This window comes from Mustelus asterias, chromosome 2 (genome assembly GCF_964213995.1).
Source record: "Mustelus asterias chromosome 2, sMusAst1.hap1.1, whole genome shotgun sequence".
NCBI lineage: Eukaryota > Metazoa > Chordata > Chondrichthyes > Carcharhiniformes > Triakidae > Mustelus > Mustelus asterias.
In genome coordinates, this window is record NC_135802.1 from 165,954,482 (window position 1) to 165,974,219 (window position 19,738).

Here is a 19,738-nt window from a genome sequence, read left to right on the forward strand (position 1 = left end):
GGGGCATTGAGTTTAAAAATTGGCAAGTCATGTTGCAGCTTTATAAAACCTTAGTTAGGCCGCACTTGGAATATAGTGTTCAATTCTAGTCGCCACAGTACCAGATGGATGTGGAGGCTTTTGGAGAGGGTACAGAAAAGATTTACCAGGATGTTGCCTGGTATGGAGGGCATTGGATATGAGGAGAGGTTGGAGAAACTTGGTTTGTTCTCACTGGAATGACGGAGGTTGAGGGACGACCTGATAGAAGTCTACAAGATTATGAGAGGCATGGACAGAGTGGATAGTCAGAAGCTTTTTCCCAAGGTAGAAGAGCCAATTACTAGGGGGCATAGGTTTAAAGCGCGAGGGGCAAGGTTTAAAGGAGATGTACGAGGCAGGTATTTTACACAGAGGGCGGTGGGTGCCTGGAACTCGCTGCCGGGGGAGGTAGTGGAAGCGGATACGATAGTGAGTTTTAAGGGGGATCTGGACAAATACATGAATAGGATGGGCATAGAGGGATATGGTCCCCGGAAGGTAGGCGGTTTTAGTTAAGTCGGGCAGCATGGTCAGTGCAGGCTTGGAGGACCGAAGGGCCTGTTCCTGCGCTGTAATTTTCTTTGATCTTTGTTCTTTTGCCATGATGGAGAGATTCGTGATCATGGTGAAAATCTGGGACCACGGATGCTTCACTTTTCCTTTGGCTGTATGATTGACTGAAAACTAGTCGTGTTTTCCATTTGCTATTTTTGTTTCAAATTGTGGTCTCTCTCTTCAATAAACTTTCTCCTTGGAAAGAAAAATGTTGAACAAAATGAGTGAATTTCTGATTGATTTACAAGAATAATTGTACATAAAGACACTGTTTGCTCGAGTGAGTTTATGAAATTGACAGAGACTGACAAAATGTTAAAAGAAGTGCTGCAATATTTAATTATGATGTGGATTGAATCACCCTTGAGCCTCCACACTTTCACTCTGCCACCCTAAAAAAAAGAGTCACTTTGACACACTGAAAGTTTTAAATTGGATGAATTGATATGAAATTAATTAACATCATGGTACATTTGTTACTGCAACAATATATTTGTGGTCATTCTTTTAATCAAAGGTTTTCTTCGTGCTTTTTTTTCAGCAATAAACAGAATTTACAATACAGAACACAATGTTAGTACGCCCTGTTGATTCTGAACAAAACAAGGATTATTCTTCTTAATCAGTGTACTTGGTGCCAAGGATGTGAAGCATAGTGATACCATAAGGGAGATGACATTCGGTAACTGGTCAGTGTTAATAAGAGCAGCTGAAACAGATGGGCAATTGAAAGCTTGGATGGATGCAGTAAATATGACTTTGTTTTATCGTTTCACTATTTGTATATGCACATCACTTATTTTCAACCCTTGGTGTTAAGTAAAGAATGAATGTAACATCTGAATGCCCCCATTATTTATGTGGTGGACATTTTGTTCCAGCCACATCATCTGTTCTGTCTGATACCGCAGCAGCGTTTGGTGGAGGGATTTGAACAAACTGTAGAAGCAAATCTGTGTAATTTGTTAATTAGAACAGTGCAGCTGCTGTATACTGACTTTTGGATTTGGAAAGCAGTGGGATCTTGCTTCTTGGGACTAGCCCAGTCCATCTGCCGTGTCTTGCATGATACCTTCGCTGTGAGCAAAGGTTAAAGAGCTGGTCAGGAGGGAGACAATTAAATTTGTACTGACGTACCAAGGCAAATCAGAATCATGGATGGGAAAAGATTTAAAAGATTAGTTCCTGTAAAATCTCCCAGTAAACTTGACTTCCCACAAGTTGGTTGGAATATATCCCAGATTTCTTCCAGCTTTTTGGCGTTCAAGTTAGGAAAATAGAGTTGTGTTAATTTCAGGAAAAGTTGCAGGACAAATGGAATGCTGACCCTTCCTTTTGATTTTTTTTTACTGACATATCAGGCATTGGACGGCCCACAATGAATGTTCTGATATCTTGGATTAAATGGTCCCAGTCATGAGTGTTGCATCATTCATTCACCACTTTCACCTGTGCAGTGATGCTAAACATTAAAGGATCTAAAGCGTTCCTTTGTGTTTCTTATCTGAACCAGCTTTTAAGAGAAACATGAAGAGGTCTTTGTATGTGCTTGGTAAACTATTGTTTCTGACTGGCTGACATCTGCTATTTTATTCAAATTGGTAGATCGAGTCATGTAACTCTGCCTGTGGGGGTTTCGATGTCAGCTTATCCACATTTGTTGAATGCACTTTCCTCGTGTTGACTCCTGGTCAGAGTTTGAACAGGATTTTCATTCTAATGTGATAGTCTGTGACTGTAGAATACTTTCAATAATTGCATTGTGTCCTCCAGTTAAATACCAGGAAGATCAAAATTGTATTTGGCCCTGTCACAAATCTGATACAGTAAGAAGTTTAACAACACCAGGTTAAAGTCCAACAGGTTTATTTGGTAGCAAAAGCCACACAAGCTTTCGAGGCTCTGAGCCCCTTCTTCAGGTGAGTGGGAATTCTGTTCACAAACAGAACTTATAAGACACAGACTCAATTTACATGGTTGGAATGCGAATACTTACAACTAATCCAGTCTTTAAGAAACAAAACAATGGGAGTGGAGAGAGCATCAAGACAGGCTAAAAAGATGTGTATTGTCTCCAGACAAGACAGCCAGTGAAACTCTGCAGGTCCACGCAACTGTGGGAGTTACAAATAGTGTGACATAAATTCTGATTCTAGGATCGCATGATAAAGACTCAAGAGGAAAAAAGCAGAAATATTTATGTGAAATAGTGTGACATAAACCCAATATCCCGGTTGAGGCCGTCCTTGTGTGTGCGGAACCTGGCTATCAGTTTCTGCTCCGCGACTCTGCGCTGTCGTGTGTCGCGAAGGCCGCCTTGGAGAACGCTTACCCGAATATCAGAGGCCGAATGCCCGTGACCGCTGAAGTGCTCCCCAACAGGAAGAGAACAGTCTTGCCTGGTGATTGTCGAGCGGTGTTCATTCATCCGTTGTCGCAGCGTCTGCATAGTTTCCCCAATGTACCATGCCTCGGGACATCCTTTCTTGCAGCGTATCAGGTAGTCTCCTGTTGGGGAGCACTTCAGCGGTCACGGGCATTCGGCCTCTGATATTCGGGTAAGCGTTCTCCAAGGCGGCCTTCGCGACACACGACAGCGCAGAGTCGCGGAGCAGAAACTGATAGCCAGGTTCCGCACACACAAGGACGGCCTCAACCGGGATATTGGGTTTATGTCACACTATTTCACATAAATATTTCTGCTTTTTTCCTCCTGAGTCTTTATCATGCGATCCTAGAATCAGAATTTATGTCACACTATTTGTAACTCCCACAGTTGCGTGGACCTGCAGAGTTTCACTGGCTGTCTTGTCTGGAGACAATACACATCTTTTTAGCCTGTCTTGATGCTCTCTCCACTCCCATTGTTTTGTTTCTTAAAGACTGGATTAGTTGTAAGTATTCGCATTCCAACCATGTAAATTGAGTCTGTGTCTTATAAGTTCTGTTTGTGAACAGAATTCCCACTCACCTGAAGAAGGGGCTCAGAGCCTCGAAAGCTTGTGTGGCTTTTGCTACCAAATAAACCTGTTGGACTTTAACCTGGTGTTGTTAAACTTCTTACTGTGTTTACCCCAGTCCAACGCCGGCATCTCCACATCACAAATCTGATAACCAAGTGTCCAATCTCACCTCTCTCCATGTCCTGTGTCTCGAATTAAACCAGAATGTTCACAGCCTCAGTGTCCTCTATATTTGAGCCTGAGGTGAGCGCTTACCCAGCCGTCCTCTCCATGGCAAATACCAGTCATGTCCCTCTCTGTGGCATCACCTTCCTCTGCCTTGGTTTCAGCCTATCAGGTGCTAAAGCGCCTTCTCCCTGACAGATCCAGGTAGCTGCATGCCCTCTTGGCCAGTCTATCATCCTCATAACTGTCATGAGTGAAAGGTTACTCCATACCACATCCAACAGCTGCTGCACTGTAACCTCTCCATTAACAATGCCAAACTGAGCAGCCAGGAAAATGTAAAGGGAGGTACATGGGTTTTCTTCTCAAACTTCAGAAAGTATATTTTTAATGCACAGTGGTTAGCACTGCTGCTTCACAGCTCCAGGGACCTGGGTTCAATTCCCAGCTTGGGTCACTGTCTGTGTGGAGTTTGCACATTCTCCCTGTGTCTGCGTGGGTTTCCTCCGGGTGCTCCGGTTTCCTCCCACAGTCCAAAGATGTGCGGGTTAGGTTGATTGGCCATGCTAAAATTGCCCCTTAGTGTCCTGAGATGCATAGGTTAGAGGGATTAGTGGGTAAAATATGTAGGGATATGGGGGTAAGGCCTGGGTGGGATTGTGGTCGGTGCAGACTCGATGGGCCGAATGGCCTCTTTCTGTACTGTAGGGTTTCTATGAATTCTATGAATGCCTTGGCAAATGTTAAACCCAATAAGTTGTATCAAAGCAATCTGCCAGACAATATGCTCACAGTAGTGTCTTTAATTTTCTGTTTCCCACCTCTACACTGCCTAACCCAGTGAAGGATGACAACACGCTCTGGGACTATGGTGGGAATCTCACTCTTGGCAAAAAGGCCAGATAATTGGGCACCGGTCTCCACCTCTTTCCTCCCTTATCTTCAACTGTAAGTCCTGGGGCTCAGATAGTTTTCATTCACATTTGATTGGAAATCTTCTTGTTACTTGTAACCCTTGTGTCTCTTCCTTGAACTGGTGAGATGTGGAAACATCTATAATGTTCCTGAAATTCACTGAGCTTTTCAGTGTGTGGTGGTGATTCTGCTGGGGAGGTTGCCCAGTAAATTGAACTCTACAATCTGGGATATCAGCCTGAGGGTGGTGGGGTGGTTGCCAAGGCAACAAGTGGAGATTCATCCCCAACTCTTTTCCAAGGACATTCCAGTTCTTAATCTGTTTACAGAAACTGCCTATCGTCATGGGGATATAGAACACTGTTGGGAATAAGGCCAAGTCATCAGAGCTCTGTTTTTTGCTGACAATTAGAGAAATCGCAGATGGCAAGCGATTGTAAACTTTCCGATCGGAACACAGGGATTTGAGGGATTATACTAATATTTGTCACAGGTGAAGGGAATCTGGTACATGTGTCAGACAATTTGTGTTATTACAATTTGTTTCAAAGCTCAGTTCCAGTTGGGTGAGTCTCCGATCTTTAAAGCTCTCTTTATTTGTTCTGCAAATGTTTGGAGCAAATAAATCTACTGCTGAACCATGTCTGTTCTCATTGGTTTCTGGGCAAATCATTTATGAGATAACTTGGAGGCTAAATTTGTAAATCGTCTTGCATATTTCTGGAAAGATACCAACCTGGCAGAATTGAACAACGATTTTTTGAGGCTTTATTTCTTAATTACAGATTGCAAGCGTTAGTGTTGGAATTACAGAGGTGGTTCAGTTGGTTCCCTGAAACCTAAATCTATCAGGCTGTATCCTGATTGGTCAAGAGAGAGGGTAGAAACACTTGGCACTTTGTCCCTCAGAGTATAGTACTATACTCCTTATACACATATGACTGTGTGACCAAATTCCCCTCCAATTCGATTTTCAAGTTTGCCGACGACACCACTGTAGTGGGTCGGATCTCAAACAATGACGAGACAGAGTACAGGAATGAGACAGAGAATCTGGTGAACTGATGCGGCAACAATAATCTCTCCCTCAATGTCAACAAAACAAAGAAGATTGTCATTGACTTCAGGAAGCGTAAAGGAGAACATGCCCCTGTCTACATCAATGGGGACGAAGTAGAAAGGGTTGAGAGCTTCAAGATTTTAGGTGTCCAGATCACTAGCAACCTGTCCTGGTCCCCCCATGCCGCCACTCTAGTTAAGAAAGCCCACCAATGCCTCTACTTTCTCAGAAGATTAAGGAAATTTGGCATGTCAGCTACGACTCTCACCAACTTTTACAGATGCACCATAGAACGCATTCTTTCTTGTTGTATCACAGCTTGGTATGGCTCCTGCTCTGCCCAAGACCGCAAGGAACTACAAAAGGTCGTGAATCTAGCCCAATCCATCACGCAAACCAGCCTCCCATCCATTGACTCTGTCTACACTTCCCACTGCCTCAGCAAAGCAGCCAGCATAATTAAGGACCCCACGTACCCTGCACATTCTTCCTTCCACCTTCTTCCGTTGGGAAAAAGATACAAAACTCTGAGGTCACATACCAACGACTTAAAAACTCTGAGGTCACATAACAGCTTCTTCCCTGCTGCTGTCAGACTTTTGAATGGACTTACCTTGCATTCACTTGATCTTTCTCTACACCCCAGCTATAACTGTAACACTACATTCTGCACTCTGTCCTTTCCTTCTCTACGTACGGTATGCTTTGTCTGTACAGCGTGCAAGAAACCATACTTTTCACTGTATGCTAATACATGTGACAACAATAAATCAAATCAAAATCAAATCAAATCAAATCAAAATCAAGAATATATAGTAACTTCTTTGATAATTGGCCAGAAAACAAAATGGACACCCCAATAGATCTGAAATGCACAGTAAGCTGACTGAAACCTGCGATGTGGATGGATGTAACTGCAAGGATAAACAACATACAAAGATGAATAAACACCCCAATATCTACTCTCAGTATCCAGAGAAAACCATTAAAACTTCCAACAACAGAAGGGTATAATTACATCACAGTGCATTGTGGGAGGCAGATTGCCATTTAACTTTAGGAACAGTTAGCTGTTGGGAAATGCTGTGTTTGGTCCTGCTGTCAGAATACTGAAGGTTGTGCAGTTTTGCTCATCCTTCAACAGACGTTTCAAAGAAGCATCAGCACTCGATGACCAAGTATTACTTCAATCATTGAAAGCAAATAGAAATGAAAATTGGCAAAATGCTATAGTATGTATGCAGCATTTAAAAGTTGCATCTATATTAATTAGTTTCACTGTCTCCAATCAGGGGAAATTCATTCCTCGTAACCTTGAATTAGACTTTCATAGTTTGAGGCATCAAAACATGTTCTTTTTGTTATTCTATTAGGGGGAAAAGTTTGTGCGGAACCGTTAGAAATGGCGGAGGTGCTTAATGGATACTTTACCTCGGTATTCACGGTGGAAAGGGATCTGGGTGGTTGTACTGCTGGTTTGCGGTGGACAGAAAGGATCGAGCATGTGGACATAAAGAAAGAGGATGTGTTGGAACTATTGAATGGCATCAAGGTTGGTAAGTCGCCGGGACCGGATGGGATGTACCCCAGGTTACTGTGGGAGGCGAGGGAGGAGATTGCGGAGCCTTTGGCGATGATCTTTGCATCGTCGATGGAGACGGGAGAGGTTCCGGAGGATTGGAGGATTGCAGATGTGGTCCCTATATTCAAGAAAGGGAACAGGGACAGCCCGGGAAATTACCGACCGGTGAGTCTAACCTCAGTGGTTGGTAAGTTGATGGAGAGGATCCTGAGAGACAGGATTTATGATCATCTAGAGAAGTTTAGTATGATCAAAAGTAGTCAGCACGGCTTTGTCAAGGGCAGGTCGTGCCTTACGAGCCTGGTTGAGTTCTTTGAAAATGTGACCAAACACATTGATGAAGGAAGAGCGGTGGATGTGGTCTATATGGACTTCAGCAAGGCGTTCGATAAGGTCCCCCATGCAAGACTTCTTGAGAAAGTGAGAGGGCATGGGATCCAAGGGGCTGTTGCCTTGTGGATCCAGAACTGGCTTGCCTGCAGAAGGCAGAGAGTGGCTGTGGAGGGGTCTTTCTCTGCATGGAGGTCAGTGACCAGTGGAGTGCCCCAGGGATCTGTTCTGGGACCCTTGCTGTTTGTCATTTTCATAAATGACCTGGATGAGGAAGTGGAGGGATGGGTTGGTAAGTTTGCTGACGACACCAAGGTTGGTGGTGTTGTGGATAGTTTGGAGGGATGTCAGAAGTTGCAGCGAGACATAGATAGAATGCAAGACTGGGCGGAGAAGTGGCAGATGGACTTCAACCCGGATAAGTGTGTGGTGATCCATTTTGGCAGATCCAATGGGATGAAGCAGCAGTATAATATGAAGGGTACCATTCTTAGCAGTGTAGAGGATCAGAAGGACCTTGGGGTCCGGGTCCATAGGACTCTTAAATCGGCCTCGCAGGTGGAGGATGCGGTCAAGAAGGCGTACGGCGTACTAGCCTTCATTAATCGAGGGATTGAGTTTAGGAGTCGGGAGATAATGCTGCAGCTTTATAGGACCCTGGTTAGACCCCACTTGGAGTACTGCGCGCAGTTCTGGTCACCTCATTACAGGAAAGATGTTGAAGCCATTGAAAGGGTGCAGAGGAGATTTACAAGGATGTTGCCTGGATTGGGGGGCATGCCTTATGAGGATAGGTTGAGGGAGCTTGGTCTCTTCTCCCTGGAGAGACGAAGAATGAGAGGTGACCTGATAGAGGTTTACAAGATGTTGAGAGGTCTGGATAGGGTAGACTCTCAGAGGCTATGTCCAAGGGCTGAAATGGTTGCTACGAGAGGATACAGGTTTAAGGTGCTGGGGGGTAGGTACAGAGGAGATGTCAGGGGTAAGTTTTTCACTCAGAGGGTGGTGGGTGAGTGGAATCGGCTGACGTCGGTGGTGGTGGAGGCAAACTCGTTGGGGTCTTTTAAGAGACTTCTGGATGAGTACATGGGATTTAATGGGATTGAGGGCTATAGATAGGCCTAGAGGTAGGGATATGATCAGCGCAACTTGTGGGCCGAAGGGCCTGTTTGTGCTGTGGCTTTCTATGTTCTATGTTCTATGTTCTATTCTGGGATGTGATTACTGGCTCGACCAACATTTATTGCTCATCCCTAATTGCTCTTGAGAAGGCATTTTGAATCGCTGCAGTCCATGTGGTGTATGTACACCCACAGTGCTGTTAGGGAGGAAATTTCAGGATTTTTATCCAGCAGCAATGAAGGAACAGTGAGATATTTCAACATCAGGATGCTGAGTGACTTGGAGGAAACCGCCAGGTGGTGGTGTTTCCGTGTATCTGCTGCCCTTGTGCTTCGAGGTGGTAGAGCTCAAGAGATTGATTGATAGGTACTGTCTAAGGATGTTTGGTAAGTTGCAGTGTATCTTATAGATGGTAAATACTGCAGCCATTCTGCACCACTAGTTTAGGGGGTGAAAGTTGAAGGTGGTCAATGGGATGCCAATTAAGTGGGGCTGCTTTGGCCTGGATGGTATTGAGCTGATTGAGTGTTCATAGAATCCCTGCAGTGCAGAAAAGGCCATTTGGCCCATTGTGTCAACTCTCTGACACAGTACCTTACGCAGGCCCTCTCCCCTGCCCTACCCCTGTAACCCCACATATTTACCATGGCTAATCCATCTAACCTATGCATTCTTGGACAGTAAGGGGCAATTTAGCACTGCCAACCCACCGAACCTGCACATCTTTGGAGTGTGGGAGGAAACTGGAGCACCCGGAGGAAACCCACGCAGACACGGGGAGAATGTTGTTGGAGCTGCACTCATCCAGGCAAATGGAGAGTATTCCATCACACTCCTGACTTATGCCTTGGAGATGATGGACAGGCTTTGAGAAGCTGAGTTACTCTCCACAGAATTCCCAACATCTGACCTACTCTTGTAGCTGTAGTATTTATACGGCTAGTCCAGTTCAGTTTCTGGTCAATGGTAGCCTCCAGGATGTTGATTGTGGGGGATGCAGCAGTTGAAATGCTGTTGAATGTCAGGGGCCGATGGTTAGATTCTGTCTTGTTGGAGATAGTCATTGCCTGGCATTTGTGTGGCACAAATGTAATTTATTCAAGTCTTGCTGCATTTGGACATGGACTGCTTTGGTATCTGAGGAGTCGCAAATGGTGCTGAACATTGTGCAATCATCGGCGAACATCCCCACTTCTGGTCTTATGATGAAGCAGCTGAAGATGGTTGGGCCTCGGAACCTATCCTGAGGAACTCCTGCCGTGATGTCCTGCGGCTGGGATGATGTACCTCCAGCCACCACAACCATTTTCCTTTGTGCCAGGCACGACTCCAACCAATGGAGAATTTTCTCCCGATTACCATTGAGTTCAGCTTTTCAAGAGTTCCTTGAAGCTACACTCAGTCAAATGCTGTTTTGATGCTCAGGCAGGCACTCTCACTCCTCATCTCTGAGTTCAGCTCTTTAGATCATGTTTGCATAAAGGCTGTAATGAGGTTACTGGTAGAATTCGTATTGGTGAGCAGGTTATTGCTGGTTAAGTGCTGCTTGAGAGCACTGACAATGGCACCTTCCATCGCTTTGCTGATGATGAAGAGTAGCCTGATGGGGTGGTAATTGATTGGATTTGATTTGCCCTGATTTTTATGGCCAGGACATATCTGGGCAATTTTCCTCATTGCACTATTCGGTTTAGTTGTGTGATTAATTCTTGTCAGGAGAGTAGGAAAATATTCCCCAAGAAGGTATAGTCCAATGTATTCCCGAATGGTTATGGGGTGTTGATATTTGGATAATCAAGGAAATAACATGTGGAAATATACAAAAACAGTTTTTTAACCACATAGTAAGTCTAATTGCTGCTATGTGCACTGAGTTATATGTACAATAATGCTATGACATAAATTTTAGAGTGGGTTAGATTACATTTTATATCTCAGATTAAATGGTGTATGCATGCAAGTAATAAATGTTCATGTTCATTTGGTGTCAGGGTAGCACAGTGGTTAGCATTGCTGCCTCACAGCGCCAGAGACCTGGGTTTGATTCCTGGCTTGGATCACCGTCTGTGTGGAGTTTGCATATTTTCCCCGTGTCTGCATGGGTTTCCTCCAGGTGCTCTGGTTTCCTCCCACATTCTGAAAGACGTGCTGGTGAGGTGCATTGACCTGAACAGGTGCCGGAGTGTGGCGATTAGGGGAATTTCACAGTAACTTCCTTGCAGTGTTAAGCCTCCTTGTGACTAATAAGTTAACTTTAAAAAATGAATATCAATAAAACTAAGTTAGCTTTATCCATTCCAGTAAACAGATGCAGACAGCTAACTTCAGTACTTACTAGCAGGGTAAATGGAGTTATGGGCATAGGACCCAGTGCAGACTTGATGGGCCAAATGGCCTCCTCCTGTGCCATGGGGATTCTATGACTTTTAAACTTAAATGAATTTACTTTGATTATAGGACAGTTCAACACTGCTGCTTGCAATGAATAAAGACCGAACCATGTTGTTACCTAAAGCTTCAAACTGCCACTGAGAAATGGTCAGGATAAACAAAATAAATGTTGATATGAATTGATAAAAGAGTTTGTGCACCTGCAATATCAAATGGGTGATGACAGCGATCGTCTGACTTTTTCCACATTACACCCAGTGACGGAAAGGATTTAGGTAAACAAAGTAATAAAGGCACATATGACAAAGGGTCATCCAGACTCGAAACGTTGGCTCTATTCCCTCCCCACAGATGCTGTCAGACCTGCTGAAATTTTCCTTCATTTTGGGTTTTTGTCTCAGATTCCAGCACCCACAGTATTTTGCTTTTATAACAAAGGCATATCCGGCAGATTGAATAGGAATAAATGTAGTTGTCTTGAGAAAAAGGATCTCACTAAGTATCCCATTTATATTAATCCTGTAGAGTCAACTGCACCAGCCAAATCATGGTAACCATTAAAATGAATGCCAATTACAAAGGTGAAGCTTACGATGTATTAAACACACGAGCTTCTTTGTGCAGCTCAATTGCTAGGAAAGAAAGGCTCGCATTTATAACTCTGCCTTCCATGAGATGAGGATGCCCCAAAGTCTTTTACAGCCAATGAAGTACTTTTTAAATGAAGTCTTGACTGTAATGTAAGAATGTGAGTACTTACAAAACTGCCTGAAACCTGATTTTTTAATCAGCGAACTCACAGTGTTAACAATTACAGGAGGCAGTTGGAAAAGGGAGAATCAGTTAATTAGAACTGCCTGAAGTTTCTATCAGCTGTTTGGACTGTTTATGTGCCAGAAAATGCAACATTTTCACACGTCCCAATTTCACAGTTTCCCAGCAGTCAAAGTGGTGACATCACACAGCTTTGCAAGTGATTTCATTGGCTTGGTTTTACCCTCCATCGTGCAAGTTTGCAAGTCACATCCATGTCACCATCTGCCATGTGCACAGGCCATGGGCCACGAGGGGGGAATTTCAAAAACCATTTCCATCACATATCAGTTGTGTTTTCAACTCCATCCCGCAGCTGTCAGTTAGAGACAAGCTAAAAACTCTGCCAACACCTCTGGTGGTGATGAAAGCCACCAGAACCAACAAAACTGCAGGAGGTGTTGGAATCTCCATTGAAATCTTTAAGCATGGAATCAAGGAACTAACGATACAGCTCCATGTCCCATCCTACAGATATGGAATGAAGAGGAAGTTCCGAATGATCTGAAGGATGCCATGATTGTGACAATCTGTAAGGGGAACGTATCCAACTGTGGAAATTACAGAGATATCTCCCCACTTTCTGATTGCAGGATCAAGACAACAGCCTATCTAATTGCCTTATTACACTTTCTGAAATTCAGTGCAGGTTGAGGCAATCAAGCAATGGCTGACGTGATTTTTACAGCTTGTCAACTTCAAGAAAAATATTATGAATAACACCAGCCTCTCTACATAGTGTTCTTTGATTTGACAAAGACTTTGGCTCTGTAAATCCTGAGGGACTTTGGAAGATTCTGCTGGATTATGGATGTTCTCCAAAAGTCCTTATCAGTCTTCACCTGCTTCATTTCCAGTCTCTTGAAATTTATCTTTCACAGGAGGCTGACGTTGACAAAAAAATCCAGCATTGACTGAAAGCTGCTGATGCAGCCTTTGGCCAAATGAGGAAGTAAGTGTTTGAAGATCACAATAGCAAAACTAAAACCAAGCTCATGGTCTACCATGTGGTCATGATCTCTTCCTCACAGTACGGGGCTGAAACATGAACATTGTACAGGAGACCTCTGAAAGAACAGGAGTGAGACTATCAATGCTGCCCTTGGATGATCTTACATATTAAGTGGGAGGATAGACATACCAACCTCTGCATCTTCCCACAAGCCGACACCTCAAGTATGAAGACTATAATCGCAGATGTAAGAGCAGCCTTCTCGAAAGTCAACCCACGGAAAGTGACTGGCGCGGATGGGATACCCGGACAAGCACTCAGATCCGGCGCAGACCAGCTGGAGGAGGTATTTGTAGACATCTTCAACCTCTCTTTACACCAATGTGAGGTCCCTGCCTGCTTCAAGAAGATGACCACCATCCCAGTACCAAAGAAAAGCCAGGCAGCTTGCTTTAATGACTATTGGCCGGTGGCTCTAACATCCATCATTATGAAGTGCTTTGAAAGATTAGTCATGGCACGGATAAGTTCTGGCCTCCCAGATTGCCTGGATCCACTACAGTTTGCCTATCGCCCCAACAGGTCCACAGCAGATGCCATCTCCCTGGCCCTGCACTGAACCCTGGAACACCTGGATAACAAAGACACCTATGTCAAACTCCTATTTATTGATTACAACTCAGCCTTCAACACCATTATTGCTACAAAACTCATCTCCGAACTCCGTGTCCTGGGGCTTGGATCCTCCCTCTGTGACTGGATCCTAAACTTCCTAACCCACAGACCGCAATCAATAAGGATCACCTCCACGACCGTCCTCAACACCGGTGCCTCACAAGGCTGTGTTCTCAGCCCCCTACTATACTCCTTATACACCTACGACTGTGTGGCCAAATTCCCCTCCAACTCGATTTGCTACTCTCTCGCCCTCTGGCACTTAAAGATACTTATGGGAAATCAATTGAAACAATTAACAAAGCTATATCTGTTTTTATTTGGGGCTTAAGAGATTTCTCTGGAAAATAATTTTAACACTACAAATATTTGTGAAGCTGATAGTTTTATGTTGGAAAGATACATGTGTTCCCTCAGGAATGGGAAGTTACTGTCGTTTATGTTCTCAATGGCTGTCAAAGAATAATTATATCCCCTCCTTTGAGTTTTTTTAAACTAAAGATTGAGAGGCAAATGGATAGTGTTCCAATTGTCAAAATGCATTTATTTTACTTTTCAAAAGGAGATAATCTGTTCATTTTTGACAGCTATTGAGAATCTTGAGTAAAATGTAAACTTCCGCAGTCAGATCTAACTTTGGAAGCATCAAAAATAAAGTTTTTTAAAAATTACAAAGTGACGCCAGCAGCCTTGGTGAAAGCTGCAGACAAGATAAAAAAAAATGATGTGTAAGAATTTGCCTGATAATGAGCTTGTCAAAGCTGTACTAGACCCCTTTCATTTTTATTTTCTGAGAATGCATTCTGTATCACAAGAAACTTCTGAAGCTTCATTACTTGGTCCTATGCAATGTTACACTTCAGCTGGCAAGAAAAAATGAAATGATTACATCCTTTCTGAATGTTTGGAGCTGTGTACCTGAAGATAGGATTTTATAATATGGATGTCGGGTTCTGTGCTAGAAATATCAGTTTACAACACCAATGAACAGGGCCAATCTTGAGCTGATGTGCATTCCGGCAGTAACCATGGCACATTTTATTCGTCCAATTTGTTGAAACGTCTTATCATCACGTAACTACAAAGGGAAAAATGAAATGAATTGGTTTGGATAAAAAGACCAATTATAGGTAAAGTCAAAAACATCTTAAGTTAAAGGTAAATTAGCAAAACTTCCTTCATTGTCTTGAGCTACATACTTCACTTAACCTGTCAACTTAAATAGAATAAACTTAAATTTGAATGAACAACGATCTTTGCTTCCAGTTGCAAACAAGTGGTTTAAATTAAAGTTGTCTGGGATTTTTTCCCCCAATTTAACAGATACTCAATGGATTACATATTACTTACAGATGAAGTGTGGACCTGGATTGGTCAACATGAAAAGATAATTGTTCAATCAGTATTTAGAGCTTTAAACTGGATAATGAATGTACTTCAGTGTAATTTTTTTTATTCATTCGTGGGGCATGGGCGTCGCTGGCTGGCCAGCATTTATTGCCCATTCCTAGTTGCCCTTGAGAAGGTGGTGGTGAGCTGCTTTCTTGAATCGCTGCAGTCCATGTTCTATGGGTTGACCACGATGCCGTTTGGAGGGAATTCCAGGATTTTGACCCAGCGACTGAGAAGGAACGGCAATATATTTTCAAGTCAGGATGGTGAGTGGCTTGGAGGGGAACTGCAGGTGCCATTTATCTGCTGCCCTTGTCCTTCTAGATGGAAGTGGTTGTGGTTTGGAATGTGCTGTCTAAGGATCTTTGGTGAATTGCTGCAGTGTATCTTGTAGATAGTACACACTGCTGCTACTGTGCGTTGGTGCTGGAGGAAGTGGATGTTTGTAGATGTGGTGCCAATCATGTGAGCTGCTTTGTCTTGGGTGGTGTCAATCTTCTTGTTGGAGTTGCACCCATCCAGGCAAGTGGGGAGTATTCCATCACACTCCTGACTTATGCCTTGTAGATGGTGGACAGGCTTTGGGGAGTCAGGAGGTGAGTTACTCGCTGCAGTATTCCTAGCCTCTGACCTGCTCTTGTAGCCATTGTGTTTATATGGTGAGTCCAGTTGAATTTCTGGTCAATGGTAACCCCAAGGACGTTGACAGTGGGGGATTCAGTGATGGTAACACCATTGAATGTGGTTAGAGTGTCTCTTATTGGTGATGGTCATTGCCAGGCATTTGTGTGGCATGAATGTTAGTTGCCACTTGTCAGCCCAAGCCTGGATATTGTCCAGATCTTGTTGCATTTGAACATGAACTACTTCAGTATCTGAGGAGTCGCGAATGGTGCTGAACATTGTGCAATCATCGGCGAACATCCCCACTTCTGACCTTATAATGGAAGGAAGGTCATTGATGAAGCAGCTGAAGATTGTTGGGCCTAGGACACTATCCTGAGGGACTCCTGCAGAGATGTTGTGGAGCTGAGATGACTGACCCTCCACAACCATAACCATCTTCCTATGTACCAGGTATGACTCCAACCAGCGGAGAGTTTGCCCCCTCATACCCATTGATTCCAGTTTCGCTAGGGCTTCTTGATGCCACACTTGGTCAAATGCGGCCTTGATGTCAAGGGCTGTCACTCTCACCTCACCTCTGGAATTCAGCTCTTTTGTCCATGTTTGAACCAAGGCTGTAATGAGGTCAGGAGCTCATTGCACTGAGGCTTATTGTGACTTGCAATCATTGTTAAAGATGCTATACAATCACTTCTGATGTTACAGTTATAACAATAATATCAAAACTAGCATCCAATTCAAATACATCTTTCTGAACTCACAAATCACCTGATCTTTGCTCTGATTTCAGATTTTTAGCAACATCAATGTGCACAGTGGTTGGAATTCTCCGACCTTGCCCGTGGCTGGGATTCTCCAGTCCCGCTGCTGTGAACAGAGGTTTGGCTGCGCACCAAATTCTCTGTTTTCGCTGGCAGTGGTAGCAGGGTGTGCGAGACAGGAGTGTTCTGACCAGTATCTTTTTTTCTGCCTTGCATTCCAGTCTCACTGCTGCTAACTTGCTCCTTACTTTCCTGCATTTCTATTTACACCACTTGCTAGCGTGCTGGGAATTTTTCAGCAATGCAAACATTTCATCCCAACAGTTTAATGAATACATTCAGTGGTTCGCCTTTATGGGGCAGTCGGGATTAATTGTTAGAAATGGCGACAGAAACCATCCAGATATTTATCTTCGTAGTTAATACTGCAGGGAAACAAACACTTGGGCTGGAATAGGTTTGCCCTCCAGTTCATTCCAACCCTTTTCCAATGTTGAACAAAAGTCAAATTTTATTACCTTAAAAAAATCCATACAAGTGGCATTCCAGACAGTGAGAGTATTTTAATCAAAATATGAAGGAAAAATTTACTAAAGTTATCTAAAAGTCTTACAACTTTGAGCGGCTGATATTTTTAGAGTCATTACTGTGCAGAAAGAGGCCATTTGGCCCATGACGCCTGTGCCAATCATCAAGCACCTATCCCTATTAATCCCATTTTCCAACATTTGGTCTGTAGCATTGTATGCGATGGTGTTACAAGTGTTCATCTAAATGCTTCTGAAATGTTCTGAGGGTTCCCGCCTCTACAGCCCTTTCAGGCAGTGAGTTCCAGATTCCCACCACCCTCTGGGTGAAAAAGCTTTACCTCAAATCCCCTCTCTTCTGCTTGTTACCTTAAATCCTTTAGCTATTGACCCTTCTCACTAGGAGGCAGAGCCTCAAAATACGGGGGAGTCAATTTAGAACAGAGTTGAGGAGGAACTCCTTCTCCCAGAGGGTAGTGAATCTTTGGAATTCTCCGCCCAATGAAGCAGTAGAGGCTACCTCGTTAAATGTGTTTAAGTCACAGATAGATAGATTTTTAACCATTAAGGGAATTAAGGGTTATGGGGAGCGGGCGGGTAAGTGGAATTGAACCCACTATCAGATCAGCCATGATCTTATTGAATGGCGGAGGAGGCTTGAGGGGCTGGATGGCCGACTCCTGCTCCTACTTCTTACGTTCTTATGTTCTCCCCCCCCCCCCCCCCCCCCCGCCCCCCCTCTCTCTCTCTGCTCTAAAGAGACTAAACACCAGCCCAGGCACCATCCTGGTGAATCTCTTCGACAACTTAACATCTTTTATTGCATTCTTCGACCTATTTTATTTCCGTGAGTGATTCTGCCATTAATTCAATTGTCTTCTTCATAGCAAAATGAAATAGTTAAGAAAGTGGAAAGTATGCTTAGAATCACAGATCCATAGAAAATTACAGCTCAGAAACAGGCCTTTTGGCCCTTCTTGTCTGGGCCGAACCATTTTTTGCCTAGTCCCACTGACCTGCACTTGGACCATATCCCTCCACACCCCTCTCATCCATGAACCCATCCAAGTTTTTCTTAAATGTTAAAAGTGACCCCGCATTTACCACTTTATCCGGCAGCTCATTCCACACTCCCACCACTCTGCATGAAGAAGCCCCCCCAAATATTCCCTTTAAACTTTTCTCCTTTCACCCTTAACCCATGCCCTCTGGTTTTTTTCTCCCCTAGCCTCAGCGGAAAAAGCCTGCTTGCATTCACTCTGTCTATACCCATCAAAATCTTATACACCTCTATCAAATCTCCCCTCAATCTTCTACGCTCCAGGGAATAAAGTCCCAACCTACTCAATCTCTCTCTGTAACTCAGCTTCTCAAGTCCCGGCAACATCCTTGTGAACCTTCTCTGCACTCTTTCAACCTTATTTACATCCTTCCTGTAACTAGGTGACCAAAACTGTACACAATACTCCAAATTCGGCCTCCCCAATGCCTTATATAACCTTACCATAACACTCCAACTTTTATACTCGATACTCCGATTTATAAAGGCCAATGTACCAAAGGCACTCTTTACGACCCTATCCACCTGTGACATCACTTTTAGGGAATTCTGTACCTGTAGTCCCAGATCCCTCTGTTCAAGTGCACTCTTCAGAGTCCTACCGTTTACCCTGTACATTCTACTTTGGTTTGTCCTTCCAATGTGCTTGAATAATTAATTTTTACTTTTATTGATATGGCAATGCAATGGGTTAAGAAGCTGACTTTTGCACATTGACACATCTTTGAAATGCAAAATTATCAGTGAATAAATTTTCAATCAGTAAGTCATGCATTTTCTAGGTCACCATTGCATTTATTTAGCAATCTGGTGGGCGTGGAATGAAAGCTGGATAAAATACAGGAAAATCGTGACTGCGAACTTTAATGTGCATTGAGTTATGATAAATATTTTCTCACTGTATTCCATGAGAATGGCGGGAGCATGGCGCAATTGTCCTGGAAAACAATTGTTTGGTAGGACAGGACTTGAGTATCGCTAAAAAAAAAACACACATCAAAGCTTTTCATCCTGCACTACAAAGAACAAAGAACAGTACAGCACAGAAACAGGCCTATCAGCCCACCAAGCCTGCGCCATTCACATTGTCGTATCTAGACCAACCGCCTGTATCCCTCTATTCCCCGTCTGTTCGTTAGTCTATCAAGATAAGTCTTAAATGTCGTTAACATGTCTGCTTCAACCACCTCACTTGGCAGTGCATTCCAGGCCCCCACCACCCTCTGTGTAAAAAGCTTGCCCGCATATCTCTACTGAACCTTTCCCCCTTTATCTTGCACTTGTGTCCCATTGTAATTGTCATTTCTACCCTGGGAAAAAGCTTCCAACTCTTCACCTTACCTATGCCCCTCATAATTTTATAAATTTCTATCAGGTCGCCCCTCAGCCTTCATCTTTCCAGGGAGAACAATCCCAGTTTATTCAATCTCTCCTCATAGCTAATATCTTCCATACCAGGCAACATCCTGGTAATTTTTTTCTGTACTCTCTCCAAAGCCTCCACATCCTTCTGGTAGTGTGGCGACCAGAATTGGACACAGTATTCCAAATATGGCCTAACCAATGTTTTGTATAACTGTAACATAATTTGCCAACTTTTATACTCGATGCCCTGGCTAATGAAGGCAAGCATGCCATTTCTTCACCACTTTCTTCACCTGGGCTGCCACTTTTAAGGAATCAGGAGATTTTCAAGAATACCCAATGTAAAGGGAATAACTTAATACATTCATGATACTCAACTCGAGGAAAAAATGGGAGTGTAAATATGTTCCAGAGGATGTTTACTGAATTTACCTCTAATTTACCCCTAAACGTACCTACTAA

The 19,738-nt window shown here is 43.6% G+C and overlaps 1 protein-coding gene across 3 annotated transcripts in view; it reads left to right on the plus strand.

The window, feature by feature from the left end:
• Nucleotides 1-19,738, plus strand: part of LOC144480545 (cadherin-18) — a 680,005-nt gene that overhangs the window by 73,597 nt on the left and 586,670 nt on the right. Inside the window, exon 2 of one of the 3 annotated variants that reach the window (XM_078200126.1) lies at nt 1,118-1,265. The exons of the other annotated variants lie outside the window; for them this stretch is intronic. The gene's annotated coding sequence lies outside the window, so the exon portion shown is untranslated. The remainder of the gene's footprint in view (nt 1-1,117; nt 1,266-19,738) is intronic. 3 annotated transcript variants of the gene reach the window in all.